We start from the raw sequence: 6468 nt of genomic DNA on the forward strand, positions 1-6468 counted from the left end.
CTTCTCAATGTTAAGATAATAACACTTAAAATTGTTGATTAAATATTAACTATAATTAACTACTTAATTAACCACTTAACTAACACTTCAATCTATCAATAATAAAACACTCATGAGATCACAACTTTATTATTACTTCCTTCTATAGCCATTGTTATTACCTTTAGCATGTGACAGTGATGATATTAATCGAATAACACGAAACTGATAAAAGCCAACTTTCATTATACTAATACCATTCTACCAAGCATCCACAATTAAGATAGAAGTTGAATAGTCATCAATTATGTTGAGTTCCTATATGTCTACAGAAATTGACAACACAACGATTTAAGCACAAGTTATTCCTTTTGATTACATAGGGCAAATAAAACTGTTAGAGTTACCCACTAATTATGCACAACGTACATGAACCTATGCTAGCATGGCAAGTTCTAAATCTCAAGATTCACCGTCGCTTCACAAGAGATTAACACCCTATCTTATATGTTCGCAACGCACATAAGACGAATACGTACAACCAATACTAGATATCATACAATCATCACACACTAAAGTATTAAACAATTAACTAAAGAATTCCATAATAAATCCGTTGCAACCCCATGATCACGATTAGCCCATAATAGCACTTATCGTCATCATGGGTTCATATGAAATCATGATAAACAAACACAAGAAAATAATAACTAAACTAATTATATTAAAACAGAGTACGTCACAAGAGTAAATAAGTTCAAAGCAAGAAAACTAGCATCCAACGTTACAACGAAATAAGAATCACAAGAAGATATGCTTCCTCTTCGTTGCGGTGTGCTAAATCGGTCTTCTTCCTTATCTCCTTTGCTCCTTACGTAAAAACACAATCTTCTTCAATCCACACTTGTGAAAACGTCTCAAATCTACTTATATAATAGTCCCATAAAACTCAGATTACATAGAAGTGGAAACCAAATAGAAGTAGAAGTCCTAAAATAAATTGTCTTTTTTCCCGACCCTGCGCGGCCGCTCAGCATAGCTGAGCGGGCGCTCAGCAATGCTGAGCGGGCGCTCAGACCTCTACTGGAAAAATTCTGATTTTGCTCCGTTTCTTCGCCGTAATCTGCCCGTTTCTTTCCTCTCGCAATGGTGAACACATGCCAAGGCTTATTCTTGATGATTCCTCCCCCGAAATGCAACTAAAACCCTGAAATGCATAAACACTAGAAAAACGCATCAAATACACAAAATACTTGATTTCAAAACACCAATTTAAGCCATTTTAAGACGTTCTAAGTGGTATAAAATGCCACTTATCACACCCCCAAACTTAAATCGATGCTTGTCCTCAAGCATCACAGACTCAAAAACAAATAAAAACATGCATGAATGCAATCTATATGAAAATGCAGCGATCCCCCTTACTACAATTAACCAACCAAATTGCCACATCTCAACGAATGCAGTTAGACAACTAAAGATCAATAACTCATGCAAACGGACATACAGCCAGAACGTGGTGTGTGCAAATGCTTAACAGATATGCTTCGGAACTAGACCAATTACTATGACTAGACTATCCTCAAGGCAAGCCTACGATTATACAAAGAATAAAAATTCTAGGTACAAAGTGATATACAAAACTACAAGAACTCTGGAGCTTATTACGGAATCGTGCTTTTTATTTACAATTCAAATGCTTATTTGACCGTGCAATGAGTGAGGTCCACAAAAGACTTATACAATGGTATCCATGTAACGAGCGTTAGGTTAGCGGATCCCAGACTCTAAAAGCCTTAGGTCACTAGGCACAAAGTCCCCTAAGAACTTAATAACTCGAATACCAAAGAGCACACTCTTGATCAATTATGCATAAACTAAATTTTTTTTTTTTAAATAACTTCTGAGCAAGTGCGTTTCGCTCCATCTTGCTCAACCCTAGACTACTCGCACCATATGCGAGCCGGCTACTAGCCATTTGACGCCTAGCCACAACTAGCAACAACTTCCATATTTTTTTCTCCAATTTTTTTTTCTTTTTCATGCCTTTATCACTAAGAACCTATAATCGAATTCTAAGCATAATAAATAGATTGACCTTGAAAACAACCAAATCATAACAACAATCTAGCCCTTACACATTCTCTAAGACTTAGTGGATTTACAATTGTTTCTAGCATGCATATCAACATACACAACTTAGTATCACTTTAATGCTATCACTACACTCGCATCAATATCACAATTCAGTCGATAAATCATTGCAAAAGGGATCATGGTAAATACATGAGCTACATGACATTCATAACAAAAAAAAACTATATGGCATAAATTATGCAACTATATGAACTAAACTATCATGAATATGCAACTATATGACACACACACAATATTCCTTAACTACCATCCCCAAACTAAAAATCTTCACTGTCCTCAGTGAAAGTAGTAGAAAGGAACACAGGGTATACCTACTCGGAGTCATCATCATCATCACCCTCAGTGGGTGGAGTATCAGGCGGCGGGTATGCAGAGTCCTCACCAAAAACTGGCCACTGGATATCAGCTCCAAGGCCTCGAAAAGCAATCCCTAACGCAAGGGTGAGCTCCTAAGCAAACCTGCTCTGTGTCTCATACATGGCATCCATCCACCGTGAAAGCCTCCTATACTGGGCATCAACCATCCCAGCACCCTCCTGAGCTCTCGAAGAACCAGCCTCATCACGCCCTGGCCTAGCCATAGTAGCACCTCGTGCTGGACGCCCTCCTGGAAGACGATAACCCAGCCCATGCTCCTCAGGCTCACCACCGGTCCACTCCTGCATCCCATTCAGAGTGCCAGAATCAATCGGAGCTGCTGGCAACTGCAACTGCTCATGAGCCGGCCAGTTCACTCTCACTGCTCGGCATAGCTTCATAACCGTAGATGCATAAGGGATGTTCATATGCTTCGCTCCCCTCAAAAACTTCAGAATTACTTGGTAGATAAACTCACCAAGGTCCAAATAGTATTCCTCATTCAGAATTCCCCACAACAACTGTGCTCTCTCAACTGTGACCTCGTGTGCATGCGAAGAAGGCAAAATATTAGCACAAATAAATGCATTCCATGCACGGGCATACCTGTTCATGGCGATCGCCGGAAAGTGACGATACTCATTAGTGCCGGTCCTGCAGGTCCAAACTGTGCCCGGTCGACAGAGAGTCGCACAAATCAAATCCAAGTCAAAATCCTCAGCAGTCTTTTCATTCCAGTTCTCCTCCTCGGGCTTCCTCTCTCGCTGTCCAATCACACGGCGAATCGCCGCAGGATGATAATCAACCGTCAGCCCTCGGACCACAGAAAACCCATTCTTTTCGGCCTTCGCGTTCGCGTAGAACTCGCGAACAACGCTCATCGGTACCGCTTCGGGTGACTCACAAAAAGCTATCCACCCCTTCTCTGCAATCATGGGCAGCAACTCACCATCTCTCCCCGATGGTAAAAACCCCCTCTCCTTCAGAATCGGCTTCCCCAACAGCCTAGTGTACTCCTCCTCTGCGGCTCTGTCAGTTAACCGAGGCCTTGCAGCAGTACCCCTCGATGAATCAGCAGTAGGAACTGTGCTGCTGCTGTCAATAGTGCGTGCTCTCTTGGGTGCCATTCATTCGTGAATAAAAGTGTGTAAGAACTGATTTTTGATGTTTGTGAGAGGGTTTAGGTGTAGGAAGTTTTGTGAGAGATATGTAGGATAGGTGTATGTATATATAGGGAGTGGATTAGATTAGGGTTTGGGAATTAAGGGGTAAAATGATGGGGTAGTGGTAACAAATCATGGGTTTATGGGCTAAAACTGTTTTTGTGTTTTTTTTTTCTGAACTGTAAAAAACATTCTGGTACTCGGCCCCTGAGCGGTCGCTCAGCAAAACTGAGCGGGCGCTCAGCTTGCTGTGCGGTCGCTCAGCAAAGCTGAGCGGGCGCTCAGGGGGTCACTGGAATTTTTTTTTTCAGCCCCTGTTTTTTGATTTTTTTGTGTTTTTGGATAGGTTATTAACTTCTAAGGGTTCCTGTAACAACAATTCATGGGTTGCCTCCCACGCAGCGCTTCTTTTTCGTCATTAGCTTGACGTTTCGTACCCTTCTCAAGTAGTTAATAAAATGGCACTAACCACTTCTCGGTTTGCCATGTCCCCATAGTAGTGCTTCAACCGCTGACCGTTAACCTTGAATGCTTGGTCCGGATCATTCTCAAAAATTTCCACCGCTCCATGTGGAAACACAGTTTTGACAATAAAAGGTCCAGACCACCTTGATTTCAACTTCCCAGGAAAAAGTCGGAGCCGAGAGTTGAATAAAAGAACTTGTTGCCCTGGCACAAATAACTTAGGATGTAGCTTCCTATCGTGCCACCTCTTCACCTTTTCCTTATACAATTTGTTATTCTCGTACGCTTGAAGTCGAAATTCATCAAGTTCATTAAGCTGAAGCATTCTTTTCTTACCAGCTGCATCTAAATCCAGGTTCAACTTCTTCAATGCCCAGTAGGCCTTATGCTCAAGCTCCGCAGGCAGATGACATCCCTTACCGTACACCAACTGAAACGGTGACATCCCAAGTGGAGTTTTGTATGCTGTTCTGTAAGCCCAGACAGCTTCATCGAGCTTTAAAGACCAATCCTTCCTTGACGGACAAACAACCTTCTCTAGAATGCGCTTTATCTCTCTGTTAGACACTTCCGCTTGACCATTTGTTTGCGGATGATAGGGAGTAGCTACTCGATGATTCACATTATAACGCTGCATCATAGAAGTGAACTTACGGTTGCAAAAATGCGATCCTTCATCACTTATGATTACCCGAGGTGTTCCAAACCTTGTGAAAATTTGCTTATGAAGAAAATTTAGCACTGCCTTTGCATCATTTGTCGGTAAAGCTTTAACTTCGACCCATTTTGAGACATAATCGACTGCCAGCAAGATGTACTGATTATTGCAAGACGAGATAAAAGGCCCCATAAAATCGATTCCCCACACATCAAAGACCTCGACTTCAAGCATCACATTAATGGCATCTCATCCTTCCTTGACAAATTTCCCACTCTTTGGCAACGATCACACCTTAAAACAAACTGATGAGCATCTTTGAACAAAGTAGGCCAGAAAAAACCTGCTTGCAGAATACGAGCTGCCGTCTTCTCACCACCATAGTGTCCACCATAAACCGTGGAATGGCAGTCTCGTAATATCCCCTCCGTCTCACAGAACGGGATACATCTCCTGATGATCTGGTCAGCTCCCTGTCTAAACAAATATGGTTCATCCCACATATACCACTTCACCTCATGCAGAAACTTCTTCTTTTGAGCGGATGTCAAATTAGGAGGCATTATATTGCTGACGAGATAGTTTACAATATCTGCAAACCATGGTTCTTCCTCCTGAATTGCAAACAACTGCTCATCCGGAAAAGATTCATTGATTAACGTCCTATCCTGTGAAGTAGAATCGGGATTCTCCAATCTAGAGAGATGGTCAGCTACTTGATTCTCAGTACCTTTTCTATCTTTGATCTCTAACTCAGATTCCTGAAGTAAAAGCACCCAACGAATGAGTCTCGGCTTCGAATCCTTCTTGGAAACTAGATAGCGAATAGCTGCATGATCAGTGAATACTGTTACTTTCATACCAAGTAGATACGATCGAAATTTCTCAAAACCAAAGACTATAGCCAAAAGCTCCTTCTCAGTAGTGGTGTAGTTCAATTGGGCACCATTTAAAGTCTTACTCGCATAGTAGACCACATGGAAGAGGTTTTTCTTGCGCTGTCCCAGAATTGCACCTACCACATAATCACTCGCATCACACATCATCTCAAACGGTTCTGTCCAATCTGGTGCTGTAATAACTGGTGCAGTGATCAAACTCTTCTTGAGAGTCTCGAATGCTGCCAAACATTCATCATCAAATTTGAAAGGCACATCTTTCTCAAGCAGATTGCACAACGGCTTAGATATCTTTGAAAAGTCCTTGGTGAATCGCCGATAAAAACCCGCATGACCAAGAAAACTACGGATTCCTTTCACAGAATTAGGTGGGGGGAGATTTTCAATGACTCCCACCTTGGCCTTGTCCACCTCCAGACCCTTGCTAGAGACCTTATGCCCAAGGATAATGCCTTCACGCACCATAAAATGACATTTCTCCCAATTGAGCACCAAATTAGTTTCCACGCACCTTTTGAGTACGGCGCGCAGATTATTCAAACATTCATCATATGAATGTCCAAAGACGGAGAAGTCGTCCATGAACACTTCGACGTTATTTCCAATCATGTCACAGAATATAGCCATCATACATCTCTGAAAAGTGGCCGGGGCGCCACATAACCCAAACGAAACTCTGCGAAAAGCAAACGTGCCAAATGGACAAGTGAAGGTAGTCTTTTCCTGATCCTCTGGTGCAATACAAATCTGATTATACCCGGAATAACCATCCAGAAGACAAAAATACTCA

The sequence above is a fragment of the Apium graveolens genome, chromosome 5 (genome assembly GCF_009905375.1).
Source record: "Apium graveolens cultivar Ventura chromosome 5, ASM990537v1, whole genome shotgun sequence".
NCBI lineage: Eukaryota > Viridiplantae > Streptophyta > Magnoliopsida > Apiales > Apiaceae > Apium > Apium graveolens.